The sequence below is a fragment of the Symphalangus syndactylus genome, chromosome 7 (genome assembly GCF_028878055.3).
Source record: "Symphalangus syndactylus isolate Jambi chromosome 7, NHGRI_mSymSyn1-v2.1_pri, whole genome shotgun sequence".
NCBI lineage: Eukaryota > Metazoa > Chordata > Mammalia > Primates > Hylobatidae > Symphalangus > Symphalangus syndactylus.
The window spans coordinates 27,239,492-27,259,569 of NC_072429.2; the positions used below are offsets into that span (position 1 = coordinate 27,239,492).

At 44.4% G+C, this 20,078-nt stretch overlaps 1 long non-coding RNA gene across 1 annotated transcript in view; it reads right to left on the bottom strand.

Annotated features, from left to right (window-relative positions):
* LOC134737200 (uncharacterized) overlaps positions 1-20,078 on the bottom strand; it is an 80,297-nt gene that overhangs the window by 15,889 nt on the left and 44,330 nt on the right. Inside the window, exons 5-6 of the long non-coding RNA XR_010121849.1 lie at positions 18,866-19,039; positions 17,866-17,925 (exon numbers count right to left, since the gene is read on the bottom strand). This is a non-coding gene — a long non-coding RNA (uncharacterized lncRNA). The remainder of the gene's footprint in view (positions 1-17,865; positions 17,926-18,865; positions 19,040-20,078) is intronic.

Genomic DNA, 20,078 nt, shown 5'->3' on the forward strand with positions numbered 1-20,078 from the left:
GGAAGTTCCCATCAAGAAGATGACAGTTGAGCAAAGACTTGAAGGAGAGAAGGAAGTATGATTTGTGGATATTTTGAAGAAAAACATTCTGGCAAAGGGAAACAGTAAGTGCAAGGGCCCTGAAGCAGGACATGCCTGGAAGCAAGGAATTCAATGTGGCTGGAGAGGAATGAACAAGAGTTTAAGACATGGGGGGAGGCGAGGGCAGCAGTGCAGATCCTGTAGGACTCTGATTACTGTAAGAAAGTTGGTCCTTATTTGGAGTGGGATGTATCAGGCCTCTGAGCCCAAGCTAAGCCATCATATCCCCTGTGACCTGCATGTACACATCCAGATGGCCAGTTCCTGCCTTAACTGATGACATTTCACCACAAAAGAAGTGTAAATGGCCGGTCCTTGCCTTAAGTGATGACATTACCTTGTGAAAGTCCTTTTCCTGGCTCATGCTGGCTCAAAAAGCACCCCCACTGAGCACTTTGCAACCCCTACTCCTGCCTGCCAGAGAACAAACCCTCTTTGACTGTAATTTTCCTTTACCTACCCAAATCCTATAAAACAGCCCCACCCTTATCTCCCTTTGCTGATTCTCTTTTCGGACTCAGCCCACCTGCACCCAGGTGAAATAAACAGCCACGTTGCTCACACAAAGCCGGGGGACCTCCCTTGGGAGATCAATCCCCTGTCCTCCTGTTCTTTGCTCTGTGAGAAAGATCCACCTATGACCACAGATTCCTCAGACCGACCAGCCCAAGAAACATCTCACCAATTTCAAATCCAGTAAGTGGCCTCTTTTTACTCTCTTCTCCAACCTCCCTCACTATCCCTCAACCTCTTTCTCTTTCAATCTTGGTGCCACACTTCAATCTCTTCCTTCTTTTAATTTCAATTCCTTTCATTTTCTGGTAGAGACAAAGGAGACATGTTTTATCCGTGGACCCAAAACTCCGGCGCCGGTCACAGACTAGGGAAGGCAGCCTTCCCTTGGTGTTTAATCATTGCAGGGATGCCTCTCTGATTATTCACCCAGGTTTCAGAGGTGTCAGACCATGCAGGGACACCTGCCTTGGTCCTTCACCCTTAGCGGCAAGTCCTGCTTTTCTGGGGAAGGGGCAAGTACCCCAACCCCTTCTCTCCATGTCTCTACCCCTTCTCTGCCTTTCTGGGGGGCAAGAAACCCCCAACCCCTTCTCCTTCACCCTGAGTGGCAAGTCCCACTTTTCTAGAGGAGGGGCAAGTACCCCAACCTCATATCTCTGTGCCCCAATCCCTTATTTCTGCACCCCAACCTCTTATCTCTGTGCCTCAATCCCTTATTTCCACACCCTGACCTCTTATCTCTGCGCCCCAACCCCTTTCCCGCTTTTCTGGAAGGTAAGAACCCCCGAACTCCTTCCCTCCATGTCTCTACTCTCTCTTTTCTCTAGGCTTGCCTCCTTCACTATGGGCAACCTTCCACCCTCCATTCCTCCTTCTTCTCCCTTAGCCTGTGTTCTCAGAAACTTAAAACCTCTTCAACTCACACCTGACCTAAAACCTAAATACCTTATTTTCTTCTGCAATGCCACTTGACCCCAATACAAACTCGACAGTAGTTCCAAATAGCCAGAAAATGGCACTTTCAATTTTTCCACCCTGCAAGATCTAAATAATTCTTGTCGTAAAATGGGCAAATGGTCTGAGGTGCCTGACGTCCAGGCATTCTTTTACACATCAGTCCCTTCCTAGTCTCTGTGCCCAATGTAACTTGTCCCATATCCTCCTTCTTTCCCTCCCGCCTGTTCCCTCAGTCCCAACCCCAAGTGTCCCTGAGTCTTTCTAATCTTCCTTTTCTACAGACCCATCTGACCTCTCCCTTCCTCCCCAGGCTGCTCCTCACCAGGCCAAGCTAGGTCCCAATTCTTCCTCAGCCTCTGCTCCTCCACCCTATAATCTTTTTATCACCTTCCTCCTCACACCTGGTCCAGCTTACAGTTTCGTTCCGTGACTAGCCCTCCCCCACCTGCCCGGCAATTTACTCTTACAAAGGTGGCTGGAGCTAAAGACACAGTCAAGGTTAATGCTCCTTTTTCTTTATCCCAAATCAGATAGCGTTTAGGCTCTTTTTCATCAAATATAAAGATCCAGCCCAGTTCATGACTCGTTTGGCAGCAACCCTGAGACACTTTACAGCCCTAGACCCTAAAAGGTCAAAAGGCCGTCTTATTCTCAAAATACATTTTATTACCCAGTCTGCTCCCGACATTAAATAAAACTCCAAAAATTAAATTCCAGCTCTCAAACTCCACAACAGGATTTAATTAACCTCGCCTTCAAGGTGTACAATAATAGAAAAAAGTTGCAATTTCTTGCCTCCACTGTGAGACAAACCCCAGCCACATCTCCAGCACACAAGAACTTCCAAACGCCTGCACCGCAGCAGCCAGGTGTTCCACCAGAACCTCCTCCCCCAGGAGCTTGCTACAAGTGCCAGAAATCTGACCACCAGGCCAAGGAATGCCTGCAGCCCAGGATTCCTCCTAAGCCGTGTCCCATCTGTGCAGGACCCCACTGGAAATCGGACTGTTCAACTCACCTGGCAGCCACTCCCAGAGCCCCTGGAACTGTGGCCCAAAGCTCTCTGACTGACTCCTTCTCAGCTTAGCAGCTGAAGACTGACGCTGCCGGATTGCCTCAGAAGCCCTGTAGACCATCACGGATGCCGAGCTTCGGGTAACTCACAGTGGAAGGTAAGTCCGTCCCCTTAGTCAATACGGAGGCTACCCACTCCACATTACCTTCTTTTCAAGGGCCTGTTTCCCTTGCCTCCCTAACTGTTGTGGGTATTGATGGCCAGGCTTCTAAACCCCTGAAAACTCCCCCACTCTGGTGCCAACTTGGACAACACTCTTTTATGTACTCTTTTTTAGTTATCCCCACCTGCCCAGTTCTCTTATTAGGCCGAGATATTTTAACCAAATTATCTGCTTCCCTGACTATTCCTGGACTACAGCCGCATCTCATTGCCGCCCTTCTCCCCAACCCAAAGCCTCCTTCGTGTCTTCCTCTCGTATCCCCCCACCTTAACCCACAAGTATGGGACGTCTCTACTCCTTCCCTGGCAACTGATCACATGCCGGTTACCATCCCATTAAAATCTAATCACCCTTACCCCACTCAACGCCAATATCCCATCCCACAGCACACTTTAAAAGGATTAAAGCCTGTTATCACTCGCCTGCTACAGCATGGGCTTCTAAAACCTATAACTCTCCTTACAATTCCCCCATTTTACCTGTCCAAAAACCGGACAAGTCTTACAGATTAGTTCAGGATCTGCACCTTATCAACCAAATTGTTTTGCCTATCCATCCTGTGGTGCCCAACCCGTACACTCTTTTGTCCTCAATTCCTTCCTCCACAACTCACTATTCCGTTCTCGATCTTAAAGATGCTTTTTTCACTATTCCCCTGCACCCCTCATCCCAGTCTCTCTTTGCTTTCACTTAGACTTACCCTGACACCCATTAGGCTCAGCAAATTACCTGAGCTGTACTGCTGCAAGGTTTCACAGCTCCCATTTCTTCAGTCAAGCCCAAATTTCATCCTCATCTGTTACCTATCTCAGCATAATTATCATAAAAACACACGTGCTCTCCCTGCTGATTGTGTCCAATTAATCTCCCAAACCTCAATCCCTTACAAAACAACAACTCCTTTCCTTCCTAGGCATGGTTACTGCGGTCAGAATTCTTACACAAGAGCCAGGACCGCACCCTGTAGCCTTTCTGTCCAAACAACTTGACCTTACTGTTTTAGCCTAGCCCTCGTGTCTGTGTGCAGCGGCTGCCACTGCTTTAATACTTTTAGAGGCCCTAAAAATGACAAACTATGCTCAACTCACTCTCTACAGCTCTCATAGTTTCCAAAATCTATTTTCTTACTCACACCTGATGCATACACTTTCTGCTCCCCGGCTCCTTCAGCTATACTCACTCTTTGTTAAGTCTCCACAATTACCATTGTTCCTGCCCCGGACTTCAATCTGGCCTCCCACATTATTCCAGATACCACACCTGACCCTCATGACTGCATCTCTCTGATCCACCTGACGTTCACCTCATTTCCCCACATTTCCTTCTTCCCTGTTTCTCACCCTGATCACACTTAGTTTATTGATGGCAGTTCCACCAGGCCTAATCGCCATACACCAGCAAAGGCAGGCTATGCTATAATACAAGCCACTAGCCCGCCTCTTAGAACCTCTCATTTCCTTTCCATCATGGAAATCTATCCTCAAGGAAATAACTTCTCAGTGTTCCATCTGCTATTCTACTACTCCTCATGGATTTTTCAGGCCCTCTCCCTTCCCTACACATCAAGCTTGAGGATTTGCCCCCACCCAGGACTGGCAAATTAGCTTTACTCAACATGCCCCGAGTAAGATAACTAACATACCTTTTAGTCTAGGTAGACACTTTCACTGGATAAGTAGAGTCCTTTCCTACAGGGTCTGAGAAGGCCACCACAGTCATTTCTTCCCTTCTGTCAGGCATAATTCCTCAGTTTAGCCTTCCCACCTCTATACAGTCTGATAACAGACCTGCCTTTATTAGTCAAATCAGCCAAGCATTTTTTCAGGCTCTTCGTATTCAGTGACAGACTAATGGAATATTAAAAACACACCTCACCAAGCTCAGCCACCAACTTAAAAAGGACTGGACAATATTTTTACCACTTTTGCTTCTCAGAATTCAGGCCTGTCCTCAGAATGCTACAAGATACAGCCCATTTAAGCTCCTGTATAGATGCTCCTTTTTATTAGGCCCCAGTCTTATTCCAGACACCAGACCAACTTAGACTGTGCCCCCAAAAACTTGTCATCCCTACTATCTTCTGTCTAGTCATACTCCTATTCACTGTTCTCAACTACACATACATGCCCTGCTCTTGTTTACACTGCCAGTTTACACTGTTTCTCCAAGCCATCACAGCTGATATCTCCTGGTACTATCCCCAAACTGCCACTCTTAAAGTAAATAAATAATCTTTGCTGGCAAGGCTATGCTGAACCTCCTTAGGCATGCTCTATTTAGATGTCCTAGGTCCTCCCAATTCTTAGTCCTTTAATACCTGTTTTTCTCCTTCTCTTATTCTGTTTAGTTTTTCAATTCATACAAAACTGTATCCAGGCCATCACCAATAATTCTAAATGACAAATGTTTCTTTTTTTTTTTTTTTGAGACGGAGTCTTGCTCTGTCGCCCAGGCTGGAGTGCAGTGGCGCAATCTCGGCTCACTGCAAGCTCCGCCTCCCGGGTTCACGCCATTCTCCTGCCTCAGCCTCTCCGAGTAGCTGGGACTACAGGCGCCCGCCACCACGCCCAGCTAATTTTTTTTTTTTGTATTTTTAGTAGAGACGGGGTTTCACCGTGGTCTCGATCTCCTGACCTCATGATCCGCCCGCCTCGGCCTCCCAAAGTGCTGGGATTACAAGCGTGAGCCACCGCGCCCGGCCGACAAATGTTTCTTCTAACAACCCCACAATATCACCCCTTACCACAAAATCTTCCTTCAGCTTAATCGCTCCCACTTTAGGTTCCCACGCCGCCCCTAATCCTGCTCGAAGCAGCCCTTAGAAACATCGCCCATTATCTCTCCATACCATCCCCCCAAATTTTCGCCATCCCAACACTTTACCACTATTTCCTTTTATTTTTCTTATTAATATAAGAAGACAGGAATATCAGGCCTCTGAGCCCAAGCTAAGCCATCATATCCCCTGTGACCTGCACGTACACATCCAGATGGCCGGTTCCTGCCTTAACTGATGACATTCCACCACAAAAGAAGTATAAATGGCCGGTCCTTGCCTCAAGTGATGACATTACCTTGTGAAATTCCTTCTCCTGGCTCATCCTGGCTCAAAAAGCACCCCCACTGAGCACCTTGCGACCCCCACTCCTGCCCACCAGAGAACAAACCCCCTTTGACTGTAATTTTCCTTTACCTACCCAAATCCTATAAAACGGCCCCACTCTTGTCTCCCTTTGCTGACTCTCTTTTCGGACTCAGCCCGCCTGCACCCAGGTGAAATAAACAGCTATGTTGCTCACACAAAGCCTGTTTGGTGGTCTTTTCACACAGACGCGCATGAAAGGATGGGAGCCATTACAAGGTACTGAGCAGAGGACTGACTTGGTTCAACTTACATTTTAACAGCAACATTTGGCTGTGATGAGATGATACTGAACAATTCAAAAGCAGAAGTAGAGAGGCTATAGTATTAATATAGGTGAGAGATGTCAGGGGCTTGCACTAGAGTGGTGGTCATGGAAGTGATGAGGAGAAACACGAGTCTATAAATAGTTGAAGATGAAGGCTGTCTTAGTTAGCTGAGGCTGCAATAACAAAAATACCATATGCTGGGTGGCTTAAACAACCAAAAGTTATTTTTCACAGTTGTAGAGGCTGAGAAGCATAACATTAAGAAACTGACTAATTTGGCTCCTTGTGAGGACCCACTTCCTAGTTTGCAAGTGGATGCCTTCTTGCTATATCTCGGATGCCTTCTTGCTATATCTTCGCAAGGCAGAGAGAGAGAGAGAGAGCACATGCTCTGATCTCCTTCTCCCCTTATAAGGGCATCAATCCTATCATGGGGGCTCCACCCTTGCAACCTCATCTAAACCTGATTTACCTCCCATAGGCCCCCCCTTCACATTGAGGATTAGGGCTTCAATAGACATTTAGGTGGGATTGGGGAGACATAAATTCACTTCATAGCAAAGCCAACAGAATGTGAGGAGTCTAAATGTGGGGTATGAAAGAAAGAATAAGGATTTCAAGGTGATGGCCTGAACAAATGAAGAATGGGATTGTTATTCCTGAATTGGGAAAGATGGTGGATGGAACAAGTGTGGGCCAGGAGAGTTCAGTTTTGGATAAATTAAGTTTGAGAAGCCTTTAGCATATCCAAGTTGTAGCCTGATATGTGCTGTTTTGGTGGAGTATCAGAAGCAAAGGCATGACTACAGAGAGCTCAAGAGAGAAGTGAGAAGAGGAGCTGGGCATTGTAGATAATTCTTGCCAGGAGTTTTCTGTAAAGGGAAGAGAGAAATGGTGGGAAGCAAAAGTGGGCAGAGGGGTCAAGAGAGGATTTTTTTTTTTTTTTTTTTTTTGAGACAGAGTCTTGCTCTGTCACCCAGGCTGGAGTGCAGTGGGTGTGATCTCGGCTCACTGCAAGCTCCGCCTCCTTGTTCACGCCATTCTCCTACCTCAGCCTCCCGAGTAGCTAGGACTACAGGTGCCCATCACCATGCCTGGCTAATTAAAAAAGATGTTTTTTTTACTAGAGACAGGGTTTCACGGTGTTAGCCAGGATGGTCTCAAACTCCTGACCTCATGATCCGCCCACCTCGGCCTCCCAAAGTGCTGGGATTACAGGTGTGAGCCATTGTGCCTGGCCCAAGAGAGGACTTCTTTAAAGCTGAGAGAAGTAGCAGTTGAGTTGTGTGCTGATTGGAATGGTTCAATATTGAGAAACACTGATGATGCAGGTGAAAGGAATCAGAATGTGCCACCCCAAAATGGGCCACTTTTGCACAAAGATTATTTTAAGCTGAAGGCAACTGAGAATCAACAGATGCAGGAAAGTTTTCTGCCCTCCCCTTGTCAGCCTAAAAACAGGGCATACATTTCCCCTTGGGGAAGGTGCCCCCTCATGCCAGGATGACAAGGGCATACTTATCACTGGAGATGCAGAGTCAATACCAAAACAAGTGTGTATAACTAGACCTTACTAAGGCAACCCTTCTTTTCCATTAGTTTCCCCATAGATTTCTTAGTCACTTTTCTATAATTTGTAATCCCTTGAAGCCAAACCTCCTTTCTTTTGTTAAATTGGCATATAAGCCCCTGAATCTAACTGATTTTTGAGTTTCACATCTTTTCTGTGAACTCCTGGACATGGTAAATATTTAATAAAAATTGTACCTTTCCTTCTGTTAACCCCTCCCTTTTTAGTTTGATTCACCGGCCCCAGCCACTGAATCTAAGATAGTTTAAGAAAAAGTTTTTCCTCCCTGACTCGGAGCAAGAACAGAGATGAGTAAAAGATAAAGCATGCACAAAGAGAGAGACTTAGGAGGACACAATCCAGAAGAATGGGGTGCCATGGAGACCAGAAGAGAATTTCTAGAAGGTATCAACTCAAGGAGTTAAATGCTACTCAGAGGCCAAGCAAGATCAAGAGTGAAGACCGGCCAGGTGTGGTGGCTCACACCTGTAATCCCAGCACTTTGGGAGGCCAAGGCAGGTGGATCACAAGATCAGGAGATCGAGACCATCCTGGCTAACACGGTGAAACCCCTTCTCTACTAAAAATACAAAAACTTAGCCAGGCGTGATGGCGGGCGCCTGTAGTCCCAGCTACTTGGGAGGCTGAGGCAGGAGAATGGCGTGAACCCAAGAGGTGGAGCTTGCAGTGAGCCGAGATTGCATCACTGCACTCCAGCCTGGGCGACAGAGTGAGACTCCATCACAAAAAAAAAGGGGGGTGGGTAAAGACATATCCACTGAACCTGGGGACAAATATGTCTTTAGTAACCTCAGAGAGAGGAGCTTCCACAGAATAGTGGAAGTAGGCAAAGAATTGCTGAATTGATCCCTGAATAGGAGGTAAGGAAGTGAAAACAGATTGTGGATACTTCAAGAAGCTTGGCTGTAAATGGCAGGAGATAGATAGAATTCCACTACTGAGGGGCTGACATCAAGTCAGTGGTGTGTTGTCTGGTGTTTAATATGGGAAGGGACTTAGCATCTTTAATATTTGATGTGGTTTGGTTCTGCGTCCCCACCAAAATCTCATCTTGTAGCTCCCATAATTCCCATGTGTTGTGGGAGGGGCCCAGTGGGAGATGATTGAATCATGGCGTTGGGTCTTTCCCATGATATTCTCATGATAGTGAGTGGGTCTCATGAGATCTGATGGTTTTATTTTTTTATTTATTTATTTATTTATTTATTTTTTTTTTTTTTTTTTTTTTGATCTGATGGTTTTAAAAACAGGAGTTTCCCCACACAAGCTCTCTCTTTGCTTGCTGCCATCCATGTAAGATGTGACTTGCTCCTCGTTGCCTTCTACCATGATTGTGAAGCCTCCCCAGCCATGTGGAACTGTAAGTCCAATAAACCTCTTTCTTTTGTAAATTGCCCAGTCTCAGGTATGTCTTTATCAGCAGCATGAAAATAGCTAATACAATATTGATGGAAGATACCAACCAGGACACAGAGGCCAGAAATATACAAGATAAGTGATACTTACTGGAAATCAATTGATCCAAGACAAGGGAGGAAGGGAGGTGTTTAGAACACAAGTGGGAAGATGTGTCCTACATAAGGAGAGTGTGGCTTCTACTGGAATAGGTGTGAAAAGCCTAGTGCAAAGTCAGTACTGCCAGCTATCCCAGTAGCTATTTCCAAACCTACTTTTTAGGCTCAACTGCCCCTCAGGCAGCTACCCAACAGCTACCCAAAGGCCTCCCACCTTCATTGACCTCATTCCAACTACTTCCATTCTCTCTTTATTCTATTGTCCTATTTGAGGCCTGGTGTCCTTCAGTCTAGTACCCCTAATTAGCAAAATAGCTCTACTCATTTGCATTACTTATGCAGCATTTCCTAGAAAGTACTGAAGGTAATATGCTAATCAAAAGGACAGTCTTTAGATCCCAAAACGGAGGTAAAAGCACTATAAACTAATTAAACCTCATCTAGTCTGTGGCTCTATTGCTTAAATCCTGCTTTCCAAAGTAAACAAACAAAACCTATACAGAATGTTATTGCCAGAGGGAGTTCAGGAATCCCCTTCCACAGTCTGTATCATCCCTCCCCACCAACCTCAAATTCTTTTAGCCCAGAGGAGCTAAGTATTCCAAGACCACACAGCTTCCTGATAAGCAATAGTCAAGAACTTCAAGTTACCCTCCAAACTGTTAAAACTTCTTCACCACTTTTACTAGGGCAGTAGAGTGTATTGACAAGAAGACTGCAGTCCCAGGTCAAAAAGCTTGAATTTTTCTTTTTTTGTTGTTGTTGAAACAGCCTCACTCTGCCGCTCAGGCTGCAGTGGTGTGGTGCAATCTCAGCTCATTGCAACCTCCACTTCCTGGGTTCAAGAAATCCTCCTGCCTCGCCCTCCTGAGTAGCTGGGACTACAGGAGCATGACACCATGCCTGGCTAATTTTTGTATTTTTAGTACAGACGGGGTTTTGCCATGTTGGCCAGGCTGGTCTCAAACTCCTGACCCCAGGTGATCTGCTCACCTCAGCCTCCCAAAGTGCTGGGATTACAGGCATGAGTCACCATGTCTGGCCAAAAAGCTTGAATTTTTAGTTTTAAAATTTTAGTTTAAAATTGTACATTTATTTTAAGCATCATACAAATTTTGTACCATCCCCTATATTTCTGTGTTTTGTGTTGCTTTTAATGAACTCACTCTGATTTTGTGTAAAATTGAAACTCCTGGAGAAAGAATCATGTTTGTTTCAAGTTTCTTCTATCCCACTATTTCCATCTGAAAAAGCCAGCACTAGACAGTGTCACTCTTGATAATACCAGCCCATTTTGCATACTTATTTCTAAAAATTACTACTGAATGGAACTTGGGTCTACTTGCCTAGTGCACAAAAAAAAAGCCAAATAATGATACCAGGATTTGCTGCAAGAGAAAGTGAGGCATTTATTGCAGGGCATCAAGCAGGAAGAATCAGGCAGTTGATGATTAGGACACAAACTCCCCCGTGACTTACAAGGAATGGTTTTTAAAGGCAGGGGTATATTTCAAGAAAGTAGAAGTTACAGGGAAAATTATAGCTTGATACACAGTGGTTATACATTTGGCCCAAAAAGGGGGAGTATCTTTGTAACCACCCAATGGGTTCACCTTACCCATTGCCTTGACAGAGCCAATTTATCAAGACAGAGGAACTGCAATAGAGAAGAGCAATTCATGCAGAGCTGGCTGTGTAGGACACTGGAGTTTTATGATTACTAAAATCAGTCTCCTGAACATTTGGGGATGAGAGTTTTTAAGGATAATTTGGTAGGTGGGGGGCAGCCAGTGAGTCAAGAGTGCTGACTGATTGGATTGGAGATGAAATCATAGGGAGTCGAAGCTGCACTGAGTCAGTTCCTGGGTTGGGGGCCACAAGATGAGATGAACCAGTTTATTGATCTGGGTGGTACCAGCTGATCCATTGAGTGAAGAATCTGCAAAATATCTCAAACACTGATCTTAGGCTTTATAATAGTGATGTTATCCCCAGGAGTAATTTGGGAAGGGTCAGAATCTTGTAGCCTTCAGCTGCATGACTGCTAAACCATAATTTCTAATCTTTTGGCTAATTTGTTAGTCCTACAAAGGCAGTCTAGTCCCCAAGCAAGAAGGGGGTTTGTTTTGGGAAAGGGCTGTTATTGTCTTTGTTCTAAACTATAAACTGTAAACTAAATTCCTCCCAAAGTTAGTTCAGCCTATGACCAGGAATGAAAAAGGACAGCTTGCAGGTTAGAAGGGAGATGGATTTGGTTAAGTCAGTTCTCTTTCACTGTCTCAGTTATAATTTTGCAGTGGTGGTTTTACCTTGAAGTGAGAGCTTATAGGTCATAGGTAGATTCTTTGATTTGCAATTGGTTAAGGAAGCAAGGCTTTGTCTAAAAACTTGGGGTCAGCAGAAAGGAATGTTAAGATTTGGCCTATGGGTGTGACTCTCTCCAGGCTCCTTAGGGAAAAAAAAGACAGAACAAAGAATGGCAGTTGGAGTTAAGTCCTCAGTTCCCAATTTTCTGAGGTCTACACACAGCAGTCAACATTTTACATTTGGTGGGAGGGTCCAGATTTCTGAAAAACAACTCAAGAACATATGTTAAGATGTTAGCTTTTGTTTCTATAGGAAACCAAACATCATGTGACTGTAACTTAGTTCAGTGACTATTGTTTACGTTATTATTACCTTCTTGCTTAGTGGGTTATTCACTCACTTCCTTAATTGCTGGTGGCAGGGCAATCTAGGTGCCTAGAATTTCCCTTGAAGGAACTCAAATCTTTCTTTATTTTCATGCTTTGAAGGGGGTGGGGAAATCCAGCAGGTCCCTCTAAAGAGCTTCTGCTTCATCTCACAAGCAGTAACACAACAGTCTTTTATCACTGCTGTTTCTATATGTAATTCTTAACTCCCTATTCAATTATAAAATCCTGTATGCAGATGTACTGGATGCAATGTTTAGTCTTCCTAAGACTCTCATCTTTTTTTTTTTCTAAGACAGTCTTCTGCACCTTCAACCCATTCCACTTCCACATAGTTATGGTGGAAGCTGTCCTCTTAGTACAACATGGGCCACCTCAGGTCACAGCTGATTGACCTGAGTATCTCCTCCACTTCCATCCACACCATAGTTGATTGGTCCAGGGATAGGCACCTGAATTAGGTCAGACAAATCAGAGAATTTCTATAGGCTTGGAGGACCCAGAATGAGGAAGTCTTTTCTTTCCCATGGCCAAAGTAGAGAGAACACAATCAGGAAACATTGGTGGACATTTTTCTACCATATGGAGAATGAGCCCAACATACAATAAAAAGCAGATGTGAGATCTAAACAGAGACTACTGATCTTGCTGGAGTTCTACTTTAGTCTTCTCAAGGCTCAGCTGTGGCCCTTCCTTTCCCATGACTTGATATTTTATTCTGGGGCCAATAAACTCTTCCTTTGCTTAAGCAACTTTGACAAGGGTGTCTGTTACTTGCTACAGAAGGAATTAAATATAGTAGTTCTTCAGAAAGCCTGCGGTGCTGAACAAAGATCAGGGCATTAATAAGTCCTTGTTGATTGCCTCCTTGCCATTTATTGGCTAAAGTCTTGCTGAGAGATACCATCCTCAGAAAATATTGACTGCCATAGACTCCAACCAAGAGATGTAAACCAAGGCAATTCACACCTGCAGTACTTGGTGAAATTCAAGACCACTGACCAGCAGGGAGAAAGAAAGTGAACACAAATGAAGAAGCTTCTGTTGCGAGGGCAGACAGAGTGATGGCTTCATCCCAGAATAACACTGACAAGGGAAAAGGAGCAGGGAAATCATCTGGACCAAGGATCAGAAGACCTATACCTTCATCCTGGATCTACTGCTGGCTCCGTGTGGGACTTTGGAACAACCATGGAAATTTTCTGGGTTTGCGTTTTCACGTCTATGTGTGAGAAAGTTAGAGGAGAAAATCACCAATAAGCTTTTGAGATAGAAAAGCTGAGGCAGCCAGGCACAGTGGTTCACACCTGTAATCCCAGGACTTTGGGAGGCCGAGGTGGGTGGATCACCTGCTGGTCAGGAGTTCACAACCAGCCTGGCCAACATGGCGAAATCCTGTCTCTACTAAAAATACAAAAATTAGATGGGTGTGGTGGCGGGTGCCTGTAATTTCAGCTACTCGGGAGGCTGACGCTGGAGAATTGCTTGAACCCGGGAGGTGGAGGGTGCAGTGAGCCAAGATTGCACCATTGCACTCCAGCCTGGGTGACAGAGCAAGACTCCATTCCAAAAACAAAAAGGAAAAGAAAAGCCAAGACTTTCCCTCCTTCCATGTTCTGAATGTTGTGTCCACCCAAAATTCAGAGTGAAAACTAATCACCAAGCTGATAACATTAGAAGGCAGGGCCTTTGGGAGGTAATTAGGTAATGAGGGTTCTGTCCTTGTGAATGGGATTAGTGCCCTTATTGAAGAGCCCTAGAGAGCTGCTTTGCCCTTCCATCATGTGAGGACACATGAAAGGTGCCACCAATGAGGAACAGGCCCTCCCCAAGCATTGAATGTGCTGGTGTCTTGATCTTGAACTTCCCAACCTCCAGAACTGTAAGCAATAAATTTCTGTTGTTTATAAATTACCCAGTCTACAGTATTTTTTTTATAACAGCACAAATAGACTAAGACACTTCCCCTTTAGTCATGGGGTGCTCTAACACTAGTGCCTTCATCTTAAGGGAGTCATGGGCTCTCATCACAGTCTCTCCATGATGTGCCAAGTCCTGCAGGTAGCAGCCACGGATGCAGATCTACCATCTGGAAAGGGTCGAGAAGGTCACTGGGAAGGTCCTTCCTTAAATGGAGTCTTGGACATCACCAGTCTGGACCTGAGACTGTAGGAGAATCTAGGCTTCCAAATCAAGGCAGCAGAGTGACATGCCTGCAGGGACAGAGGACTGTGCCAGGTAGAAACAGGAGCCAAATGGAAAGCAAATGTCTGCTCCTGTTTGGTGTGTGATAATGAGGGCCTAGAAAACCTATATCTTCTGATTAAAAAAACACACACGTACACAAAACCAGAAATTGCATTGTCATATGAAATCTCATGGTTTTAAAATGTGAGTGTCAAAAACAAGCAAACCCACTGTGAGGGCAAAAACGACACAAAGGTAGCAAAAAAATATTTTTTGACTCAATTTGACTCATGACCTCTGCACAGTATGGTGTATATGTTCAATTATGACTCTGAGTCCCATAATACTTTATCGTATCAATCCAATAGCTGCCGATGTCCCATCTAGGGCCACTGCATAGTATCAGGATCAACATATTAGGATTGCCTGATTTGTGTAAACATAAAGTCTACAGCCTGATGGGTGGGGGTAGAAGAGCCAGCATGCACACTGGTCATATCCAGCAGGGTTTACCAAGTATAAGAGCCCTGAGCTTCCACGGCTTCATGACACTTGCTTCCACTGTCCTGGCACTTGAAGGTGCAGTCTCGGACTGGGAACTCTGGACCTCATCCAAGATCCCATCCTCAGCACTGTTCTAGGTGGCTTCTGAGTGAGAGAGCACCCAGAACTTCAAGCCACACCCACATGAGCCATCACAATACTCTGTATAAGGATTGGGGTGCTGTGGCCTCTTCTCTCCCAAAGGAATATGTATGTGCCTATGTTGTGGTATATCTTAAGAAAATGTTTGGTTTAGTCAGATTAGATAGTTTCATATTGGATAATCTTTTGTTATGTCCAATACTTTTATAATAAATTTGAATCATTTGGAAAGTCCACCACTAGTGGGTTTCCACTTATAAATACCAAAGCCATGCAGCAAATGTAACACGATCCACCGATGGCCTTAGACTTCCAAACTTAAACAATGAGCCTTCCAAAAATGACCAAGAATGTCACCCCAATTCCCAGTTTCTTGCTTTTTTTCTTCTTTTTCTCTCTCTTTTATGAACACAGCTCTATTTCCTGGCTGCTCCAAGGTCAGAAGACCCAAAAGAGTCCAAAGTCATTAACCAAAGTCTTTCTTGTGCAGGGAAAGTGGTAGCCTCATAAGGAGACCAAAAAGAAATGAAGTAGAAAGTCAGGGGTGGGGATGCTAGAATTAGGTCACTCATCTATATTTAATTCTGTTGGCTCTTTATGCAGCTTAACATTTAGTTTCCATTTACCTCTGTTCGTTTTGCTGATAAGGAAGCAAAATTCAGACATTTTAAGTGCCTAGAGGGGAAGCATCTTCCAGTCACCATTTTCGATAAACTTCTTGGACACACAGACACATACCTCAAGCTTAGTCCAGTGGAAAAAGACCTGAGATTTTCGCCACCTAAGTTCCCAGTGTTAGGGGCCCCCAGCTCTCATCATCTATCTTATTGGTTGTCCAGGTGCTTTGTTTTTTGCTTTGTCCTGCCTACAGCCAAGTTGGCACACTGTTACAGTTTCAGTTTGGGGAATGAGGGAGCGTGTGAAAGCAAACTTATGGGAAAGAGCATGTTGGAAGGAATCCTCTGGAAACTTACCCGGATTCCTAAAGGGGAGCCACTCCTGTCCTCTCCTCTGTGGTCAGGGAACACCCAAGGACATCAGCCTAGGCAGATAGTGAGCTGTACAACCTGTGGTCCCAATATTCCGTTTGAAAGGTGTTCTAGACTCTTTTTCTCAACCCAGGGCTGAACACCGTCTAAGAGATGCAGGGATGCATCAAACAAAGAAGTAAGGTAGGAGCCTTACAGCTCAGGAGACCCTAAAATTATCTCCACAGCTTGAAGGATGAAAGGGAGCATCATTCCTACTCTCGCAAGGACAAAAGGTGTCAATTGACACTGTTCAGTGTGGCCACCTTCTTATGAACCAAGGAGATAAGCAGTCCTAATTCTGTTTTGGTCTTTGGTCCCTTTGAGAATGGGATAAAATGTATGAAATTTCTCCTTGCACATACCTACCCATATGTATATAATTTTACATAAAAACTCAGGAGTTCCAGATGCCCCCTTTATCTCATCCATTTATCCCGAGCTGGGGAGCCTTTTATAGTAAAGATAATAATCATCATCTATAAAGCCACTTCTTCCCAAGCTTCCATTAACTAATATTCTCTGCCTTGACATCATTAGGTCAGTGCTAATTTCTTTATGCCTCTTTTCCCAGTTTTCTTCTATCATTACAAGACACTCAACATTCCCACACCACTCCTTATGTCCCAGACTGCAATCCTCATGCAGCTCAGGGGCAGCAGGAAAATGACCCCTGCTCACTCTGCCATTACCTAGCACTGTTGCCCAGCTTCATTTTTTCCAAAGTACTCAACACCACTTCATATCAGTTGTGTTTTACTTGTTTGACCCCATTAGATATAAAGGTACGGATTCCTGTCTGTTTGTGCACTGCTTTTTCGTAAGTACCTAAAAATGGTGCTTGACATGTAACAGGCACTTCATAAATGTTTTTTGAATGAAAACCTGATGACTGGAAAACTAACAGTTATTGAGCTCCTACTATGTGCCAGGCATGCAAGTACTTTTACATACACTATTTCATTTTATCTTTGCAACAGCCTAATGATGGAAGGACTATTATTACTTTAAGTTTACAGACAAGGAGGCTGAGACTTACAGAGGTTATGGAAGGTTCCCAAAGACACAGAGCCAGTGAATGGTGGAGCCAAGATTTAGACCCAACCATCTCACTCCAACATCTGTGCTCTTAAGTACTGAAGTCTTAATGTAGTTTGAAGTCATCACACGAAATATTCTAAATTATGGGTTATTCTGTATCACAGATGGGACGTCTTGACTTCTGTTTTCTTTCTTTTCCTGAGCTGTTTTCTGTTTCCCTAACAGATTAAGAAATAGGCCAGCTGTGGCAGGTCACACCTGTAATCCCAGCACTTTGGGAGGCTGAGGCGGGCAGATCACAAGGTCAGGAGATCGAGACCATCCTGGCCAATATGGTGAAACCCCGTCCTCTACTAAAAACACAAAAATTAGCTGGGTGTGGTGGCGTGCACCTGTAGTCCCAGCTACTTGGGAGGCTGAGGCAGGAGAATCGCTTGAACTTGGGAGACGGAGGTTGAAGTTTGCTGAGATTGTGCCACGGCAATCCAGCCTGGTGATAGAGCAAGACTCCGTTTCAAAAAAAAGAAGAAAGAAAGAAAGAAACCTTACCTGTTACCTGTTTCTCAGAAATACACACACACATACATACCCCATTTCCTTTCATAGCAAAATTGTAATGAGATTTGGAACACTGGACCTTGAATATTTTATTAGAACAAGGATCTCCATGAAACTACACACCATTACTCACTTTCTACCACCCCCACACAAACAATATCCATTTGATGGCAAGTCAGGTTGAAGAAACCCAGTGGTTGCAATTGAGCATTCCCAGCATGTTTGGAATATAAACCGAGGAGCCCAGCACACACTCAGAATGATGCATTGTGCCTGCGAGCCTGCAACAGCACATTCATTTCTCATTCATGAGGAGAATGGGACACTTCTAGAATGGGTCTGGGGCAGGTGACTGGGATTGGACCGAAAAGCAAGCAAGTTGTCAACTTGAAAGGACAGACTCACCTTCTAAAATAGAGTTCTCACTTCTCTAAGAGGCTGCTGGTGGGGTAGAGATGTGAGTGCCTAAATCGCCAAGCAGAAGAAAAAAATCGTGTATGCAAAATCTGCATTAACCTCCACATTCTCATATATACCAACCACGTATGTGCCAAGTAGTCATCCCTTGCTTATTTGTATTAGTGCGATTACTGAAGGTTCAAATTGAAATGAGCCCTTTCTCTTTTCCCCGAAGTCCTGGGAGGGCTTGAAAGGGCCACATTAAGATATTAAAAGTTTCTGATAAAATTCACTCATTTGGTATTCATAGACATGCCAAGAATTGAGAAAGAAAAGAGGAGAAAAGAAAAGAAAACCAGAGCTCTCATTCTCCTGGGGCTGTACTTAAAGTAGAGCAGTTATGCTTTCTAAGGAGCCTAATGTTAGGATATTAGTGCTGAATCAGAGCGAGAGCTGTCATGCTGCTGAGCCATCCAAAAGGACCAGAGATGCAGAAGTAGATGCCCCAAAGCATCTTAGCTACATCAAGTCTGATGACATTATTTTTTTAGTAGGACCTCAGAAGTTGTGTGCCTCTCACTGGTCCTAGAATCTGGGATGCTGGCTTAAATGCAGATTCCTGGGTCTCCTCCTGTGTTTAAGAAATTAGGATCTCTGAGAGTGGGGCCCAGGAATGTGCATATTAACAGCCTCCCCAAGAGATTCTGATGCTCACCTTCATTTGATCCCTGGCCTAGTGAGCACTGCTCTAGATCTCTAGGCCTATAATTGAGATTAAAAGGTTCAACTTGTTACTCTATATTCTTTTCACTTTGGTGATTTTTCTCATTGTGCTAGTTTAAAACCATCTATGTAGGAGTTAGTAGAGATTTTATTAAGAGCTTGGAATTCACAAATTAAAAAAAAAAAGGTAAAAATCTGCACTTAGTATTTACCACAACCTTGCACAAGTTATTTATTTCTTTAAGCCTCAGGCAAGTCGTGTTAGATGTGGAGTGATACTTACCTCTTGGTGTTGTTGAAGGAATTAAATGTGATAAAGCCTGTAAGGTGTTTAGTCCAGTGACTGGCATGAAATAAAATAATGATGAGGTGGCAGTTGTGGTGATACAGAGGCCCAGAGCTGGGGTGAGGGGGGCTGACAGATTCATGAGGAGTCCTGGTCTTCAGAATCTGAGACCTTGGCAAAATAAGACAAGAAAAGGGATGAGTAAGTTCATGTGAGGATGTTTGTCAAGGATGAAGAAAGCACCCTAGGTCCAGCAGCTCTACAAAATATATCCCTTAGAACAAATTCAGCCTGCTATCTGTTTGTAAATAAAGTTTTGTTAGCACACAGCCACACCTATTTGATTATATATGGTCTATGGCTACTTTTAAGCTACAATGGCCGGGTTGAGTTGCAAGACAGATGGTCTGGCCTACAGAGCCTAAAATATTTATTAGTTGGTCCTTTAAAGAAAAAAAGTCTGTCAATCCCTACCCTTAGTGAACTGCCAAGAGGGGCTTTTATTTTACACAGGAAGAGGGGCCCAAGAGAAGAAACTGAATCATGAGGAAGACAAAGGTGCCAGCTATGCTGTCTTGTGCTGCCCAGCAACACTCCACATACACACACTCACACACACAATACACCCCTCCATCACAACCCCCACGTGCCCGGGAGACTTCAAGGATTTGTCCAGTGTTCTCCTTCTGAGGGTTTCTCAGGACATCCATCTTCTAGCCTGGCCAAGGGGAAGGGGCATGAGGGTGAAAGCCACTGTACTTAAACCCAAGCCTGGCCCTGCCACTAGCCAGCTTTGCAACCCTGGGCAAGTCATTTTATCTTTCTGAGCTTCAAGGTCCTCATTTGTAAAATGAGGAGTTTGGAGTTGTTTGAACCATTTACTAATGCTACACATAGCCTAAGTTCAGGCCTCCATTGCAGGGGTTATCTGTCTCAGTGTATCCGTCAGAAATCAAGGAGTAGAGAGGTAAGAAGTTGATTTGGTTACTGGATATCTCTTGGTCCCTTTCCACACCAAGTTTCAGGCTTATACACTGGGAGTGGCATCTTTAATCTCTACCCGGTTTTGGACCTAGTGGCCAGTAAATGAATGTCGATTTATATTATAAACTGAATTATGTCACCTACCAGCACCCCCGCAAAATTCCTATCTTGAAGCCCTAACCTCTAATGTGATGGTACTTGGAGATACGGCTTTTAGGGAAGTAAG